At 45.5% G+C, this 19,570-nt stretch overlaps 1 protein-coding gene across 6 annotated transcripts in view; it reads left to right on the forward strand.

The window, feature by feature from the left end:
• PEAK1 (pseudopodium enriched atypical kinase 1) overlaps positions 1-19,570 on the forward strand; it is a 112,036-nt gene that overhangs the window by 54,264 nt on the left and 38,202 nt on the right. For 5 of the 6 annotated variants that reach the window (XM_058033100.1, XM_058033094.1, XM_058033099.1 and 2 more), the window contains exon 3: positions 11,197-11,287. The exons of the other annotated variant lie outside the window; for it this stretch is intronic. The gene's annotated coding sequence lies outside the window, so the exon portion shown is untranslated. The remainder of the gene's footprint in view (positions 1-11,196; positions 11,288-19,570) is intronic. 6 annotated transcript variants of the gene reach the window in all.

Below are 19,570 nucleotides of genomic sequence, written 5' to 3' on the forward strand. Positions count from 1 at the left end.
TTGAGCACCATCTCTGCTGTCCCCTCCTGTAATTGTTTCAGATACGTGCACAGTCAAATCAGGATATTTGGTTTTCAGCATAGAACTGTTTGCTTTCAAAATACATATAAAGCTTACTGAGGAGGGTACACACATCCACCAATTTAAAGATGCCATACTCTGAGAAATAAACAGGTACTACTCCAGTAATGCCCACTGGAGCAGTCTGGGGTGTATTTTATTACATTACTGTTGTGATTTCAGTGTATTTAAGTTTAGAGCTTTAAGTGAGTGAATTTACAGGTATGAAATGCATCAAAATTTGAGTTTGCCTTGTTAATGTAAAAGACATTTCTTCTGCAGCTGAAGAAAGACGGCACCAAGCTCACTAAAGGAAAAATAGTCATTGCCTGACTAGGAGCCTGTGTTACTGATCTTCAAGAGTTTAGCTGATAATATCCATTAAGCTTGATGCTGGTGATGGATACAAAAATTAACCTTGAATATCTGGTAGTGACATACTTGAATCTTGCATCAGTCAGTATTCAGTTAATTATCTAAGTATCAGTGCAAAGAGAGCAGGCTCCAGCTGGCTGTAATTAGGGCTGGATTGTTCCATGCCTTCAAGACAATTTTTACATTCATGGGATCTGCAGCTTTCTGTTGTCCTCATTTCCTGCAACATAAAAGCACTTGTGTGTCAAAGAATGAAAGGGGGCAGAGAGTGAGAGAGGCTGTGCAGATAAATCTCATTAACATCCCTGACAGTTTGGCTGAGAAATAGGCATTGCAAGATCTAAATAATTTTTTTTAAAAATAAAGATGGAAAACAACCCCCAGGAGCCATAGACAGAAGATGTTATTTCACTTGCCTGGAAGACAAGGTGGATCTTTAGAAAGCACAGTGGGTTCTATAAAAGCTGAAATCTGCTCTGTAAATTTTGGTTTTAATAAGAGACCACCAGGCTGTGCAGGAAGAAGGTTGGATGGCAGATAGGAGTGGGTGAGGTGCCCTGGGATGCAGCACTGCCAGTGCCAGAGGTGCCAGCCCCTGGGTGCAGTGCAGGCTCTGGGGTTTGCCCTTGTGCTGCTGAGCTCCCAGCTCTGCAGGGCTGCACTGGCTCCCAGGGATGTCCTGCCTTGGGGAGACACTCCTCAGCTCCCTTCAGGTCATCATGACCTGTGCAGCCTCTATTTCAGCTCATGAGCAACACTGGCAAGTTTTCAAATTGTTCCTCTGTTTGGGGAAGAAACAGCGTTTTGTGTAGTTTGCATGTAAAATTGCATGTTGGTATTTCAGTGGGATCCAATGGGGAAGGTTTGTGCCAGCAAATGGGGGGGGAAAGTGCAGTCAGTGTGAGCCCAGGGACTTCAGGACAGGATCTGTTCAGGCCATGATGCTGCACAGAACCTGCTGAAACCTCCCCTGGCACTTCTGGGGAGCAGAGGGAGGCAGAGGCCCAGCAGCCTCCCATGCTGGTGCTCACTGCTGATGTCCTTCGCTCCCTGACCTGGCAGAAATCCACCCTCCCTCCTCACCCTCAGTGCAGCTGCTGCAGTTTGAAAGCTGGGGCTGTTCACAGGTGTCATGGAGGTGAGCATGGCCATCTCATTTAGGTTAAGGAAGGTAACAAAACCAGTTAAATTCCTTCTTTATTTGATGCAGATTAAATACTGTCACAAGCAGTAATAGTTGCATGTGTGTTTCTGCTCAGGTTGGCTCTGTGCAGGCATCCCCAGCAGTGCTGTGCAGGGACCTGAGCTGCATTTAGCAAATGCTTTTGCCATGTGGTCACAGAACTGCAATACTGAGCTGTGTCTGAGCCATCGTCCTGCATTGCCCTGGCACTGGCTGAACACAGACAATCTGTGTGTCACAGCACTTCAGTGGGGCAAGGCTGAAGTGTGGAATATACACCCAAGAAAATAATTTTTTTTGTGTGTGCTGAAAAGAAACTTGTAAATTTTCTTTTGTGCACTTGATTATTAATAGAGAATTAATGTTTTGCTGCTTGGACAAGAATGCTTTACTTACTGACCTGCTTCTGTGAAAGTTTCTATTTTCTGAGTATAGATTTTAGAATCACAGATTCTGCTGATTGACTGAAACAAAGTCTCTCAATCCTCAGTATCTCATTAATTTCCTTGAAATGTTCCTATGACAGCTGTGCAAAAGCAGCTGGAGATAAGAAAGTGATCCCAGTGTGTAAGTACAGCCCTGCCTCAGCTCAGCCATACAGCAGAGCCATGGTTTGATGTTATTCAGCCTAGGGATGAGCTGTGAGCAAGGGCACTTGGTGAGCTGTTCTGCCCCATTACAGAATCAGGGAATTGTTAAGGTTGAAAAAGACCCTTATGATCATTGTGTCCAACCACTGACACAGCACTGCCAGCTGCACCACTGACTTGTGTCCCCAAATGTAGGAGGACACAGAATGGGTAATGTAGAATGTAATCTTATCCCCCAACGAGTTGCAGCTGGACCCTATTGCTAAAGATTAGGAGCAGGCCAGATGATAACAGCCAACACCTGTAGCCAATAAGAACTAGTGGTATAAAAGAGTGGGTTGGTGGGAACTGAAGTCAGGGGAGTGAGAGAAGTCAGAGGAGTCAGGTGGCTGCTGCAAGGACAGGAACAGTCAGTGCTCAGAGGAGATGCCTACGAGAAATATCAAGGAGGAATGAAGCTCTGGTGATATGAAATCCTTGCACCATAATGATAATAGAACTGTTGTGATATACAAGACAACACCCAAATCCACATCCACAAGGTTTTTGCATCCCCCAGACATGGTGACTGCACCACTGCCCTGGGCAGCCCTTTCAAAGAAAACATTTTTCCCTAATTTCCAACCTAAAGCTCCTCTGCACTCCGTGTCTTCCTCGTTGTGAGGGGCTCCCATGTGAGCCCAGGGTGTGAGGTGTGGCCTCAGCCGTGCCCAGCACAGGGGGATGGATGGTCCCTGCCCTGCTCCTGCTGCCACAGCACTGCTGGCACTGCCCAGGGGCCATTGGCCTTGTGGCCCACCTGGGCTCGTGTTCAGCTGTGCCCAGTCCTTCCTGCTGGGGAGCTTTCCAGTCCCTCTGGCCCAGCCTGTAGCACTGCAGGGGCTTGTAAGCCAAGGACAGGACCCAGCTCTTCACCCTGCTAAACCTCATAGAATTGGATTTGGCCCATGCATCTGGCCTGTCCTGGTCCCTGTGCAGAGCCCTCCAGCAGGGGAACATTCCCACCCCATCCAGTGCTTCTGCCACCTCAATCCCCTCAGGCCAGCCCTTCTCCTTCCCTTTAGCCTGGGTTAGCACTTGGTAGCCAAAGGACAGGGAGGCACAGGGGAAGTGCCTGAAGTCCTTTCCTCCCCACAGAAACTCCCTTTCCTCAGTTTGATTTCCAGCAGGGGACTTGGCTGCAGGGCCCCACAGGCACCAGTGCTGGCAGCACAGCTGGGCAGTGCTCCAAGGTTAAACAAACGAGCAGTGGGACTGTGACAGGTTGCACTGTGTTTGCAGGACACACGGCCACAGGCTCCATTTTGTATGTCTCTATTTCAGTGGTTTCCCAGAAAATCTAAGGAGATATTTTCCAGGAAAATAAGAGCATTTGGTTATGATGGCAAAATGTTAAAGGTACAACTTGCAGCAAAATCCAGGAGCTCTTGAGAAGCTCCTCCACTCTGTTTTGTGGTTCATGAGGTGATTCATCCCAGAGACCCTGCCTTCCCAACTGCATCAGCTCATACAGAAGTTTAAGCCTGTCTATGTTGCAACTTCAGCATAAGGGATAATGGTTCCTAATTGTTGAGTAGCACATTGAGTGCAGTAAGTGCTGACCTCTCTCTGCAGCACTGTGCCACAGAAGGAATGGCTTTCGTGTTGAAACCCAATTGGAGAGGCTGTAATGCTTCATGCATCATTTTAATGGCACTCTCAAAAAGCCTGGTATCTCGGTATGTCATTATCTCAGACTCTGCAGTTGTTGTTTCTTATTTAAATGTCCTATCTCACTTGAGATTTAATGTAATTAGAACCAGCCTGTGGAAAAATCTTTTTCTATTATGTCTTAGCTATTGTTCCAGTCAAGATGGTAAAGCAAATCAAACAGGATATAATGAAAATGATAAAACCATTTGCAAGAGGCAGTTTTCCTGAGGGAAGCAAAAGGCAGCACCACTTTTCATTTTGCTTTGTAATTCTAAACATGGCATGGGCCTGGAGTGACTCCACAGAGACCTGTCCAATCCACCTGAGAGCACAGACAGGTTCAGTTGGCAGCAATCTGCCTTGGCTGATCCAGCAGGGAACCAGAGCAGCACAGCAATAAGCTTCTTCCACTGTTACTGCTGCTGTCCCAGCCTGTTCTGCCAGCACTGGGTCTGCTTGCCAGCCAAGGTGTGTGTGAAGGAGCTGGGCCTGCAGTAATAAACATCTGAAATTGTTATTTTTTCCTTGAGCTGCAGCATCCTGGCTGGGGACGGTCATCCAGACTGTGGGGTCTGCAAAGGCACTGGTACCCACAGCTTCAGTGTCACATATCTGCTGCAGGAACTGCTGTTCTGCTGTGGAAGGAGAGGAAAAAGTGGCCAAGGCTTTCTTGGTCTGCCTTGGAGGCCACATCACAGCAAGGCAGGAGCCCTGACTGCTGTCTCTGCTGGGTGATTTCTGAGCAGTTCAGGTGTTACTGTTCCACATCTCTTGGCTTTTCTATCAGGTTTATCATTTGACATCAAAGCTGTTTTACAATGTATTTTCTCTTTTGTGCACAAGCCACTTGTGAGCAGGCTTTTGTATTGTCAGCACGTGTTACAGAAATCCATATTCATTCCCAGCAGTATTGATAAATTCAGCTGAGAGAGGCTTTGATGCAGGGCTGTGTGCCAAGGCCAGAGCTGGACAGGCAGTGCCTGCACAGAGGCTGGCAGGGCTCTCAGCCCTGCTGGGTCAGAGGGGATGTGTGGGATTCACATTCTCTGAACCTGAGAGAAGCAGAGAACAGAATGATCAAAACAGTTCTTATCTCATTGGCTGCTCCTGTGTTGTGCCAGAGTAGAAAGCAGTATGGAGATTGTTCACCCAGTGATGGTGGTTTGGTTCCTTGGCCTGTCGGTCAGCAGCCAGTCACAAGATTCTGTGCAGATTCAGTTTAGATGTAGTGCAATATAGTATAGAATAATATAGCATAATAAAGTAATTAATTAGCCTTCTGCTGTCCATGGAGCCCTCCTTGTCTTTCTTCCCCTTTGTTGGGGTTGCCTTGTTTCCCATAGGAATGGATCCAGTGCCCCTGGCACAAAACCCCTGCTCCAGGCAGTGCTGCTGATCTGGTCCTGGCCTTACCTGGGACCATGGGCTTTGGAGTGCAGAGTGCAGCCAGCTCAATCTGTCTTCACACCAATGTCAGAAGCAACAGATCAGGCTTGTTTTTCAAAAGCCAATGATGTAAAAATTCAAAGGATCAAAATGCAGGTAATTTAAATGATCAAAGAAATCATTGGGTTAATACCTGCAAACTATTGTTTGAAATGAAAACAGAAAATCTACCTGAAAAAATAATCTTTTTTTTTTTGTAGGTTTCTGGGTTTGGTGCTGACTAATTTATAGATCACCTGTGCACAAGTGTGCCTCTGTTATCTTGATCTCTTTGGAATTTGAGAAACAGTAGTTTCTTCCTCTCCCCTTCTCCCTGCTCCTTTCTTGTAAAGAAATGATTAAATACTCAGAGTACAAATGCTGCACATGAATATTTATAAGAACTTTTATAACATTTAGCAAGGCAATGCTTCATGGCTGTCTCTTTCTGAATGCACATAAGAAAGTGCCATAATTTCTTCGAAGCTGCACTGATCCTTATTTGCTACTGGGTTGGCAGGAGCTGGAGGCTCCTCAGGGCTGCAGTCACTGATGATGACAAAACACAGAGATCATTGGGGTGTTTCCTACTTTTCTGTTAAAGCACTTGGCTTATATTTAATATCTCATAAGAACACATTTTTCATGCATCATTTACATTTAAGTTGCAGAAAATTGCTAGGTAGAAATCTTGTTACTGGCATTGGGTAAATACCTGATTCCTGTGTTGATCCTTTGGTCTGGGAAGAAACAGAGTTCAATGTCTTCTGCTGGAATACTGACACAGTGGGACAATTGAGTGGCCATGGAGCACACTGTGCAAAGCACTTGGAGGGTCCTCCTGTTAATGCAGAAGTGCTTTAGCCTCCACTTCTCTGCATATTGTCTCTCTGGAGTAGGGCATCCTGTGCATACCTAATTGCCTGTGTAATGCCTCAGAGTGTTGTCACACACCCACTTGTAAAAAGCAAATGGAAACTAGTAGCTCTTAATAGCAGATTTATCCCCTTGACATCCTGAAAGAATTTAGATCAGATTAAGCACAAGAGGAGAAAGAAGAAAGGCTTTAGGAATAAGTAAAAAGGAGAGGGGGTTAGAGTTGTGATTTGTTAAAGCTGAAGATAATTTTACAATTGGGTTTGGAAGTCCCTTGCTCATAATCCTATTGTAACCTCTCCCCTTCTCCCTTATAAAATAATTGCCATAAATTGCATGTTCTCATGTCCACAAGGTTACTATAGGAATTGAAGACTTGCAGTGTTTTTTAAAGCTGGACTGCATGATGTGGGCTGGAAGTTACTGCTGGACCTTGGCACAGCATTTGTGGGTCTGTGTGAGGGGCTGCTGAAATGCTCCCTGTGCTGGCAGACCCACTGGGGGCAGAGTGGGAACCAGCCCCAAGCCAGGGCTGTGACATCCAGAGCTGTGACCTCCTCTGGGTCTGCTCCAGCAGGGCCTGCCTGGGTGTTACTCCTGGGTGTTACTCACCTTCCCCCCTGGCTACTCACAGGCTGCTCTCTCTGGGGTGGCCTTTAAACCATCCCCACTTTAACATCTTTCAGTGGATCAGCTGGCTAAGTTAATTCTTCCTGGAATTCATTAATAGTATAATATTTCTGGTTTATAATCATATTTTCTCAGATTTAAGTCCCCTTTTATCTGGTCACACTTCTTTAGCTTTCTGCCTGGGATGTGTCTTCTATAGAACTCAATCTGAAGATGTCAGAATCCCAATGGATCTCATACTTGTGATTTCTTACCTTTTGTGTGTGTGTTTATAAATATGTCTAATTTATACTTCTCTGCTACAGCACTGTGCAAACTATAGAGATGGATTTTTAAAGAAGGCACCATTTATGTGGCTTTAAGCCCTGAACTACTACTTAATTTTCAGCTGGTGATTTTCATCTCCTTCCCAGATATTTTGGGCATAGTAATTATTAGAATTATTTTCATCATTAGCAAAGGACAGTTGCAGTTTTGTTTACATTTCAATTACAGCTGTACACTTGTGGCATTACATTTATCACCAGAGATTACAATAATAATATTGAAAGACAATAATGCTCTCAGGCTTTACTTGTGCAAAACTTTTGAATCTGATGCATGACCTCTGAGCGTGTCAGAACTTGGTTACTTCTGTAAGAAAAGGATGTACTCACCTCAGAACTCCTGGAGTGTGTGTTTTGCAGCAGGCATAATTCAGGATCTTGGGAAGATGTTCCCATGTTTGCATCTACAAGGAAACAAAGGTATTGTCCACATTGGTGTGGAGCAGCTCATCAAATCCAACCAACCAGATTAAAAAACCCGTAGTCCTTGGATACTAATATCTACAAGAGTTTTCAAATCACATTTTTCATAGGGAAGATTGAAATTGCATTTCCAAAAAAAATTAGTATGACAGCTCTTCCTAATTTATTTCTTTGCAGTGAATTTTCAGTAAAAATGAAGCGTGCACCAGGGAATGCATAGGCATAGCAAGTGGTAAAATTCCAGGGACCTTTAGAGACTTTCATCTGTCTCTGGTAACTGGCATATTACAGGTTTGTGGAGATTTGAGGCAGAATTTATTTTATTACTTCTACAGAGCTTCTTGGGAAGATTACTTCCAAATCTTCTTGGAAGATTTCAGACTGAAATCTTCCATCATAGCCTATGAGACAAAGGCCTTGACTCAAGCAGGGAACTTGCTGCTGGAGCTTGGTGTGTGACTGCAGAGCAGGGGCTGCAGAATGTCCTGGAGCTTGGTGTGTGGCTGCAGGATGTCCTGGAGCTTGGTGTGTGGCTGCAGAGCAGGGGCTGCAGGAATTGCTGCCACGAGGGGATGGGAGGGATCTGCCTGCCCCTCCTTCAGCCCAGGCATTAATGATGCCTCACTTCAGCAGGCAGCCATCTCATTATCTCTGTCAAGTCTCCTCTGCCCTTTTCCTTTCCCATTCTTCTTTCTCCAAGTTTAGCAAGTAATTAAAAGAGTACAGTGGCTGAGGAGTGAAAAGGGAATTTTTCCAAATGCTGTTCCTTGTAAAGTGTAATACATCGCCCACACCTCCCAGGGCAGTGATTGAAGATCTCCTCACATTTGTCTTACTTGAGATTTAAGCAAAATCATCTGCTGAGCATTTCAGTCTATCCATGTGCATTACAATCCATCCAGGCTCCCTGAAAAGAAAAATGGGAAAATAAGACGTGGTTAATGTCCCGGGCTTTATGTGGAGAGCAGAGATTTCACATTGGGCATTAGAGGCAGAGGCTCCAGTCTATCTCCTGACTACACAGCTAATTAGCATTGAGAGCCCGTCCTTTTGCTGGATTAGCTCAGCCTTGGAGGAGCTCTGGGCTGGAGCAGCAGTGCAGGGAGCTGGGGCTGCCTGGCTGTGGCACTGCACTGTGTCCTGGCAGGGCAGGGGCTCCTCTTGGAAGCCCCCCAGAAGCCCAGCCTTGCTTTGGCACAGCCACGGGTGAACAGAAGTTGTGCAGAGCTGCTCCTCACAACCACTGTCTCTCCACTTTTCTCTTTACTCTTCCTGTTCCTGCAGTACCATATGGAAGTAAGGAAATTACTTTGCTCTCTAAAGAAAGGAAGAAGAAACAAGTATTCTTATGTAGCAAAAATTTTTGTATTAACATGTAGTTTGAAGACCTGCACAGCACAGAGCAGATCTGCTTCAGTTTCTCAGCTCTGCTGTATGAAGCAATCACGAGACCAATCCTACACCTGTATCCAGGCAGCTGATAAATCTCCTATTATTAACTTCACCTTTTTGATTTTCTTTTACATACATAATTCTGGCATCTAAACAACTCCTCTGCCTTTATTGAGTTTGACATACTGCAATTTCTCTCAAAATTAAGGCTTTGGGATCCCTTTTCACATACCAGGTTTCAACAAAAGGCTTTATAAAACAGCTGGCTTTAAAAGCTGAGTGATTGTCAGATGAGAAATGATTTGTACTTGAAACAGTCATAGAAGGTGAAGTTAGTAGTGACTCATTTTCTGGTTATGCCAGAAAATATTTCTGCAAATCACTGAAATAAAAAAAAATTAGCATTTAATCTTTATTCACATTACTGAGATTATTCTGTTGAATAACTGCTGGATACTATTGCAAACAAAAGACTTGCTTTTTAAAACAGCTTTAACATAAAATACAAATTCCTTGTGTTTGAAAAACCATGTTTCCTGTCTTCCTTGTGCCTCTGTATATCATCTTTGCAGATACTGATTTTAGTGAGGGATAAATAGATAACTTGATAAACAAGTATACAAAAGGCTACACTAACTTTTAAATTTAGCATATTTTAATTTTCTTTTTCTATGTTGTTACTGAGAAACCAAAATGATGAAAATGCAGTGGATGTTCTGCGGGTTAGGCCTGGCTATAGGTCTGAAACAGGGTGTAGGTAGGAGGTGCTACTGAGCAGGATGCTTTGTATTAATCTTTGTCCTAAAATTAGTCAGGGGTTTTTATGAGCAGTCTGAAAGAAAATGTAAATAGGGAGAGAGGGAGATTTGAAAGCAGAGATATGGACTGGAAAAAAAAAGATGGAGGAAATACATTTTATTCATTATGTACAGTTGTAAACTAGGAATAAAATATTTTAGGCCCGGCTTGCCTGAATGCACTAAAAGAAGTGAAGCTGCTGAAAAGCTTGTGGAAGGCATGAGCACATCATCATCATCCTCATGAGTTCTGGCTAACAGTCTGGGCTGCAGAGGACAGTGCCTGGCCTCCAGGTGTGCAGGGATGTTCTGGTGGCTGTCCCCAGAGTGGATCACTGCACTGTGCCCAAGGGTGCTGCTCACAGCTCACAAGTGGCACCGGGGGTCACAGCTTTGGGCAGCTTCATTCCCAGAGAAGGCCAGAGAGCTCCAGCTATTCATGTTTGTGTTTGAAAATAGCAAAGTAGAAGCAGAAGTGCTGCTGGAGTCGGGGGAAAGCGATGAGTAAGGCAGCGTTGATGGCTGTCACAGTTACCATGGCAACCCCTCGGCCACCGGTCGGGATGCCATCCCTGTTTATATAACCATCACAGAACATATGCCACCACCACTAATTAAGCCAAGGTTGAGCCCAGAACCTCGAGATCTGCCATACCTCTTTTTTTCTGTATAAATTGCAGGGTTAAGCACTACAGGGAGCGTGGGGTCTGCTGTGTGACCATCCTGGGGACACCTGGCATCACCCTCCCCTCCTGGGCAGGAGGTGGCAGCAGGGCCAGGCTGTGCTCCTGAGCAATTCCCTCAGGCACTGGAATGTGCTGGTGTCTCCTGGGCAGCCCCTGGAGACGGAGCCCAGGAGCTCAGAGGGAGCAGGGACAGAGTTTCCCTGCTGCCGTGCAGCTTGATGCTGCTGCTGTGGCTGTTGTCTCACACTGGTTCTTGTTATAAACAATTTACTTCCCAATGCCACAGCGTTGCACATGGCAGGAATAAACCTCCCTCAAGACTCTGCAAGAGAGCAGGTAATAGCAGCCTGTCCCATTTCACTGCAATGGCAGTGACAAGAGGTAATTGCCCTGGGCTTGGTGTGGTTCCTGGTTGGGCTTGCAGCAGCCCAGTTTGCTAATAAAGTATTCTGTCATAAAAAATCTCGTTTGAAAGGCAAGGAATTCAGATGAGTGTGGTTCTGCTTTTACCTTCAGACCCCTGTGGACTGGTATTGAGTCATCTCAGCAGTACAAGAGTAGAAAATTCACATTGTTTTTTCTGGCTACAAAAGGCTTTGGATTCTCAGGATTCTGTCAAGCACAAGTAGCAAAATTTGTGTCTGGCAATCAACTCCTTTAGGAAAACATTTCTATCTATAAAGAAGAACTAAAGAAAGAATTGAATGTTGGTGGTGATTTTCTTTCTCTTTCCTTTGCTAGAGCTCGTTTGCTGTGCTTCAGCTCTGTTGTTTCCTGCTGTGTCCTGCTCCAGGAGCGAGCGCTGGCCGGGCTGCGAGCTCGGCATCCCCAGGTACGATCAGCAGCGGCTGCGGGCCGGCCCGGCCGGCCAGGGGCTGCAGGGCCGGGCTGAGCCGGGCTGGGCTCAGCCCTGCGGCTCTGCTGGGCCTCCTGCTGCTGGGCTGGGCCGGGCTCAGCCCTGCGGCTCCGAGGAGCCACCTCCGGGGCTGAGCTGGGCCGGGCTCAGCCCTGCGGCCCTGAGGAGCCGCCTCTGGGGCTGGGCTCAGCCCTGCGGCTCTGCTGGGCCACCTCTGGTGCCGGGCTGGGCTGGGCTGAATCCTGCGGCTCCTCGGGGCCACCTCTGGTGCGGGGCTGGGTTGGGCTGGGCTCAGCCCTGCGGCTCCGAGGAGCCTCTTCCTGGTGTTGGGCTGGGCTCAGCCTTGAGGAGCCGCCTCTGGTGCAGGGCTGGGCTGGGCTGAACCCTGCGGCTCTGAGGAGCCCACCTCTGGGGCTGGACCGGGCTCAGCCCTGTGGCCCTGAGCCCACCTCTGGTGTTAGGCTGGGCTCAGCCCTGTGGCCCTGAGCGCGCCTCTGGTGTTGGGCTGGGCTCAGCCCTGTGGCCCTGAGCCCAGCTCTGGTGTTAGGCTGGGCTCAGCCCTGTGGCCCTGAGAGCCGCCTGAGGTGCTGGGCTGGCCGCATGCAGCTGCCTGCTCTGCCGGCTCTGCTGTCCCGGAGCGCACGGGCAGCGATTTCCCGCCTGGAGCAACCTGCTCAGGTTCGTGCTTCCCCTTACTCCTCCTTCAGCACTGGCTAAAAATTATAGTGCTTTACACACTTGATAGGTATAAACATCTGTCTGTGAAAATGCAGGCTGTTTCTTTTCTCATGGAGTAAATTGAGCAAATTCCCCAGCTGCAAAAACCAGTGATTGACTGTAGAGATAAAAACTAACACAGGATTTCTGTTGCATTTCCTTTCTGATTCTGTCCTTGATTGTATGTAATGACGCCTTCACTGCATAGTTTTCCATGTGTGGATTATTTTAAAGTATGGAATCAGATTTTGGGAAACTAAAATAAATCACTGGGGTTTTGGTGGGGTTTTTTCCTGCCCTACATCTTGTCTCTTTTGGTTGGCTAAAAAGCTGATTACTGACTGTGGGACACCCCGGGTTTGGCTGTTAGTCCTTTTCTGTCCCCATGGAGGGAAAGGGCTGCCCACAGAGCCCCCACGATGTGCCTGGAACACTGGGGTGTTGTGGGCTGGCAGGCACACCACTTAATCATCAGAATAAGGAAAAAGTCAATTCTTATTATGTATGCTAAAAGCATCCAATGCCAGTACCTCCTAATTCCTTTTCTGAATTTCATCTATGCTGGTGCTTTTTATCCCTAATAACATTCTTATCAGTGGTGGCTTGCCATTTTATGGGAATGGATTTTAGGCAAAGCATAAGTAGAATAAGCAAAGAAATTATCTGTTGTAAACTTCAACACTAGTAAACATTAATATCTTTAACCTTTTGACTTGGAGCTCATCATTCATTTCATTGCTCTGGCTTACAACTGCAGATTAAAATTTCTTGCATTCATCTTGCTTGGTGAAGTGGCTTATTGGGATGAATAAATGACACCCTAATTAGAAGAGTAGCCTGAGTGAGAGTAAGCTGCTGGAACCAGCTTTGATGGTCAAAAAATTACCTGTAGCTAGTTTCTCAAGATTATCAAAGAGGCCCTCAAATTAGAATGTCTGTCTTTGATCATAGATGTGAGGAATGAGGCAAAATGAGTGCACCAAGCAGATGGCAGGGGGAGGAGATGGTTGCTGTGGAATGGAAAACTGGAGGAGTTTTTACAAAGATTCAGGCCCTTTCCAGGCATTGCTCTACCACATAGTGAATGAGACAGCAGTATAGGGCTCATTTTTATTTCTGTTTTCCACCATAAAATAGTAATGTATGTGTCTTCAAAAGTTAAATTGATTAGGTTATTTTTAAAGAAAAATCCCTCTTCTATCATTCCTCTGTAACCTTACCCTGATTTTTCTAGCCTGTAGTGTGCCAAGCTTCAAACAGTACCAATCTCTAGTAATCTCTTTCCACCTGGCCTCCTCACCTGGCTGATTCCCACTCCTGGCCTGGCTGTGGGTTTGTCCTGCAGGACCTGTGGGTGTGGCACAGCCCCTTGGCCCAGGCACTGGCAGGGTCAAACATGAAGGCACAAAAGGTACAAATGGGGTGGCCCGGGACTGAGTGACAAAGTGTGGGAGGAGAGGAAGGGCTGACCCTACCTGGGAGATGGTGGCATCTCAGTGCTCCTGCACCCTGGGGTGATTTTGCTGGCTCAAGCTGAAAGCACAGGAAAGCAGGGTCTGGGAAGAGGAGCAGCAGTCAGGTCCAGCCCCCAGCAGTGCCTGCCCTCACCTGCCCAGGCTGCTCCAGTGGCCAGCACAGGAACCATCTGCTAATGAGCAAATCCTCTTCTCCACTGAAAGGGTTAATGCAGCTTTCAGACTCTGAAATTGGGAGCTTTGAGTTCAGCCCACCTTGTACAACTGTCATGGCTCAGCCCATGCACAAATGTCTGCTTGTTCCTCTGAATCCACTGACCCCTTGATCTCAGTGCCAGCTTCTTTCAGGAAGTGTTTTATGTGGAATAATTTTCTTTTTGGAGATGTAAATATGCTGCATTGGGTTTATTGCCTTTTTTTTTTTGAGATAGACACTAAATGGGAACACCCAGTCTGTCTTCTTTATGTGACAGATCATTTAATATACCATTACATTATTTTATTTGTCTCAATTCTGAACTAAACTATCCTAATCTTTTTGTTTCACTGAAGGGATGAAAAGCTTTCCATATTAAAATATTTTTGTGGCTCTGTTTTATGCAGCATTTCTTCCTGAGAAGTCATAAATAGAACTGAGTGCAATACTCAGTAAATCATGTCATTGATTTTCTCACACAGAAAGCATGTAATCTGCTGCTTGCCTGGCCTTTGCTGTGACACCATTTGCATGCCCAGCCATTAGGAATTGGAGAGAACTTCTTAAAAGCTTAAAATAAAATTGTGGCATTTCTCTTTTGCCCATTGGTTTGTGGTTTGGTAGGAAGAGCAGGTTTCCTTCCCAGAAGTGATGATGAAGAGCAGGTGCCTTCGCCATGTGCTGTACTGATGCCTGGTCCTGATAAGGGGCTGTAATTTTGCACAGCTCAGCCACCTGGTTCCTGAATTTCTCCACAATTTTTGGCTGTGCACAGTCCAGCCCTGCTGTGCTGTTGCTGTAATTTATGGGTTATTTTTAATACCTCATTTTTTTGTAACGGCTCGTGGCGATTTATTTTTAAACTTAATCCTGGCAAGTCTTTATTTAATGACTCCTGAGGTTCCCAGGGGGGACTGGGGCCACTGGAGGGTGCCCCCTGTGCTGCAGCCTTGGTGTTGTAGCTGATCCTGCCCGGGCTGTGAGCCAGCCCCTCCCTCCTCAGTTACCTGCCCTGACACTTCCCTGGGGCTTTGCTTCCTCTTCAGTCACTTCTTGCCCATCCTTTCCAATGCTGGTTTGTATTTTGCTATCCACAAGTGATTTGCTAGACTGAAATGGGGGTTTGGGGGCGTTTTGGGGGTTGGCACTTGTGGGTTTTGCTGCCTCAGGTGTTCAGCACTCAGATCTTTGGAGCCTTGCAGGAGTGCAAGGGAGAGAGGCTGAAGCAAACAGAAGTTGCAGAATTGCTGGACTCCACAATCCTGGAGTGATCCACCCTGGTTTCCTTCTCCACCTCTGCTCAGCACAGGATAACCACAGCTGTTCCCAGGTCTCTGACTATGAGAGCACTATAATGTTTCTCAGGTATTGCTTTTTTTGTTTATTGTGAGCAGCCTCTGGAGACGTTTGGTAAAGTTCATTCTTCTCCACGAGTGTTTGCATGTGCTTAAACAAAAGGAAAAAGATCAAAGGGCAGAATTTCAAGTGAGCCCAGGAAAGGTAAATCAAAGATAATTAGATTGGTCAAGATACACTCATACAGGTGCACTTCTAAAATGCTGTGAAGGGCTTAATTCTCATAGTTTTCCTAAACTAAAATATGGAGAAACTGAAATGCACTGGAATTGAGGATACTTTTTTGAAATTATAATTATTGTGCTTTTTTCCTGTCAGCTGATATATACACCCATAATTTGCTGCTAAATCTTAGAATGTTGTACAGCCATTTTCAGAAAGCAAACAATTTATAGTTTGGCTTACCAGACTTTTTTAAAAGTAGAAAATAAAATCAATTTTCCATGTAAATAAAAAAGTATTCCTAAAGAATATACTGTACTGCTGTGTCTGAGTGATCATCATTATAAGAATTTATATATGTCTAAATGGACCAAATAAATTTAAATTTTTATTAATGCTAAATTATTATTTCTTTTTCCAAAAGGAAAAAAAATCTTCAGTTTAGAATGTCAAGAATTCTTATTATTGGAACACATAGGAGTTCCTTCTCAAATACCTGCCTTGGCTGGCCCCTCAGCACCAAAGGGCAGAGCTTGGCCTTATTACAGCTCTGTGTGTTCCAGTGTGGTGATGCAGAATCCATTCAGAGTACCTGGGCACATCCTGAGGATATTCCTTGCCTTTTCCTTGCTCTGTGGCATTATCTCTTTGGGTTAGGTAAATTGCAAAGAGATGCCTGTTTTCTTCTGAAGCATCACAGATTGTCTAGCCCTGGGCAGGTTTTTTCTCCACTTCGTTGGTTATTTCCATGTCAGGTTTTATCCTTGCAAGTTTTAGGGAGGAAAAAAAATCACACTTATGGTTTTCCTTCACTTACTTAGTATTTTGAAATACTTATGTCATTTGAGCTCTTTTTAAAGGAGAGAAAATACAGTGGGAAACATTAAAACAGGAAAAAAAAACCCTGTCTGCAGCAAGATAAAACTTCTTTTTTAACAAAAGTGGTAGTGCCCAACATTTATGGAAATGCCCATCTGTGCTCTCTGCCAGAGTCAGAGCTCTGGCTTGGTACTGCAGTGAGCTGATATTTAGCAAATATCCTTCACTTTGGGGAAAAGTAGTGCCAGCCCATGGTGCTTCTTGCATTCTTTAGTTCCACGGCTTTTCCTGTCACAGGCTGAGTGAGAGGGGAGTGCTGGACACTGCCTGGGAACCTCCCCACAGCCACTGCCCTCCAGGCAGGACCTGCACCAGGATCAGCTTTTAAAACAGTCTCTTAAAATGTTTATGATTGCATTAAAATTTAAAAGAAACAGAAATGAAATCCTGGCAGAGAATAGCCGTTCCTTTTCCCTGCTGTGTGAGACCTGCACTGTTGTTTATGGTGATCAGTGACTGTCCAGATGCCTTTAAGTGGTTCAGACAAACCACAAAGCCGTGGTGGTTTTGTGGCCTTTGGGCACTCCCATATAGGAAGCCCAGGTTGAATTCCCACTGCTGATTTTTTCAGTCTGAGGACAGGCCTGGCAGTGGGGAGAGGTTTGTGGTTGTGCAGCAGCCCTGACTGGACTGGTGCCCAAGAATGCTGATCAATGCAGTTTATTCTGCAGCATAAAAATTGCAGCCCCATTGTCAGGGCCAGCCGCACTAAAGGTAAATGGGTTTTCCCTGGAGGAGGACAAACCAAAGGAACCCTGGTGATCCCAGAAGAGAGCAGAGGGTGCTGGTCCCAGCTCAGGAGAGCCCCAGCCTGTCAGTGGGGGGAGATCTCTGCAGCACACAGCATTGCAAGCACATGTCTAAGAGGTGCATTCATTTTCATATGCTCTTCATTGAGCAGGCCTGATTAATTAGTGCGTGTCACCATCTGGTACTTACAGAGACTATTCATTTTTAAAATGTTGAAATTGTAGGGAATGTTGCACACCAATTAAGTTCTTTTTAATTGGATTATTTTAGTATAAAGTATTACTGGAGAAGGCCTTCATTGTGATTCAGCCAGCATGCATCCAAAGGAGACCTGCCAGCCTGAAATTACCTAGAACAAAGGCAAAATGCCTGAAATGCATGTTTTTTACTATCTTCATGCACTCAGCAAAGATGATGTCAACAAATAAAAGCTCCACAGAGACATTTCTGCAAGGCTCTGCAAGGTTCCTGACACGAGGGTATCTCAGCTGATCCCTGCTTCATCTTTGCAGTGCAACTCCAGATCTGTCATCTTCTCCCTCTGACCTGAAAACTGAAACATGCTTTTGCCTTCCTGACTGCTTGATACCAACTCAACAGGGCCAGGCTGAGCCCTCCTGTGCACAGCTGTGTACCTGCTGGAATGAGGGGCATTGGTCTCACATACACAAAGAATGATTTGGCCTTTAAGGTTGATAAATAATCTGTGCTGACTCAAGCATTTAGTGAATGAAGTGTCACGATCTGCTGTTGGGAGCAGAAGTTGTCTGTCTGTGCCTGCTCCTGACACTGACTCACTGCGTGAATTTTAGTTCCTGAACGTCACTGCACTGCAGTGGTTCCCTCTATAAATTGTGAATAGTTCTGTTTACCAACTTACATAAAAGGCTTTGAGATACAGGGATGAAATGCAGACTGTTGATGTCACATATTTGCTATTAATACTTTGTTTACAAGTCTGATGCTGTTTTGTAAGTAACATCTTGTCATTGCCTTGATTTTGCGTGGATTGAGCATCTTTAAATAAGTTTTGTCATCTGAACTACTGATTTCAATAGAGCCAGGAGCTCTGCAGGGTGCACATTCCTGTTCCTTAGCAGGCACATGGAGTGTCAGTGGAAGCAGGGAGGGTAGGGAAGAAAGGACATCTGGAAGAAAAGACACCAGGTCACCTGCAGCTGGAGAAATCTGAGGTGTGACTCCCTGGATCTCTCATTGCCCAGCTTTGTTTTAGAGGCAGTGTAGGAATCCAGCAATGTCAGGGTGATTTTTTCCTTGTCTTTGTGTGTATTTTCAGTCCCTTCAATGGCCTCTGCTGCCCCCTGCCAAGCTGCAGCTGGTGACAGCCATGGAAGCAGCAGCCTACTGAAAGATTTCATTTCATTTCTCTTATCACTCCTAATTACTCTCACCATAATTACCACGCATGATAGAGAATCTGTAGTTGAAAAAGGAATTCTTTTTAAAGAAGAGAAAAGCAGCAGAATGATTGCTTTTAGTTGTCCAGCAAGGAAGAAACTGACTTTTTTTTTAGAATGCAAATGCTTGCTTCAGCATATAAAGGTCACTGTGGATTTAATTTGAAATAGCGTAGGAGTGCTTCTGATTTCAAAGTACAAAAGTAGCACAGTGTTGGAATTGTTTTGGTTGTTTTCTTAAGATCCATTTCCTCTGGTTGGAAGGTGGCTGTTTCCTCTGTGGTGCAGCTGCAGGCAGTGTCAGGGCCTGTGACAGGAACTGCTCGTCCTGCTGTGCCCGAGCCAGTTGCAAACCCAGCTGGGGTTCACAGACCTGCAGTCAGTGGCTCTTCTGTTCCAGACTGTCACAAATCATCCTGGGGTCAGGGCTGTGTTCAAGCCACTTCTGTTGGCTGTTGGAGACCAGAAGAGCTGGGACATCTACCCATGGCTTGTATATAGTGTGCCCAGGTTCCACAGCTGCACTTCCACAATCCCCAGGTGTGATTGCTGAGGTGAACTGCTGCAGGCAGCACTGCTGGCACACAGAGGGGGTTCTGGGATGAAGGACAGGGCTGTAGTTGCTACTCTCTCTGGAGAACTGTGGTTCTGCTGAGTTTCCTGTAGTTCCCATTCTCTGGCTTAGAGGAAGTGCCAGCATCAGTGTCAGGGCGAAGGAGAGTGACAGTTGTGACACAGGCAGTGGTGTCATCAAGTCAGGATGTAGCCCCAGGCAGGTGGGCACTGCAGAGCTTCCTCAGTGCCCCCCTGTTCCTGACAGGAAATGCCTGGAACACCCTAAAGCTGCTGCCTTGTGATGGAATTCTAGAGCAAGTGCAGCTCATGCAATTTCAGAATCACATGGGTAAATTTTAAAACCCATACACAAGCACTAACCTTTTGTTTAAATTGGTTGTTCAAAGCTTTTATGTGATGGAGAAAAATATTTTTCAAGAAAGCATTTCGTTAGATTCCCATTAGTGTAACTTTACTCCTTCTGCTTGTAAAACACATGAAAAGAGAGAGCTAACCAGAGTATAAAAATCTTGTATGTGCTCTTTCTCTGGTTCTAGGAGAACTGTTTCTTAATGTAATTTTTCTGGTTACAATATATGGCCTTGCAAAGTGTTGAAGCAACAAAACTTGAGAGAGATTAAGAAACATACAAAGGCATTTTACTCTGTATATGTAAGATAAAGTCTGAAAGTTTGGGCAGATCTCAGTCTGGCAGAGTTTCTATCTCTTAGGTCATACAGAGAAAGCTTTT

The sequence above is a fragment of the Melospiza georgiana genome, chromosome 13 (assembly GCF_028018845.1).
Source record: "Melospiza georgiana isolate bMelGeo1 chromosome 13, bMelGeo1.pri, whole genome shotgun sequence".
Lineage (NCBI taxonomy): Eukaryota > Metazoa > Chordata > Aves > Passeriformes > Passerellidae > Melospiza > Melospiza georgiana.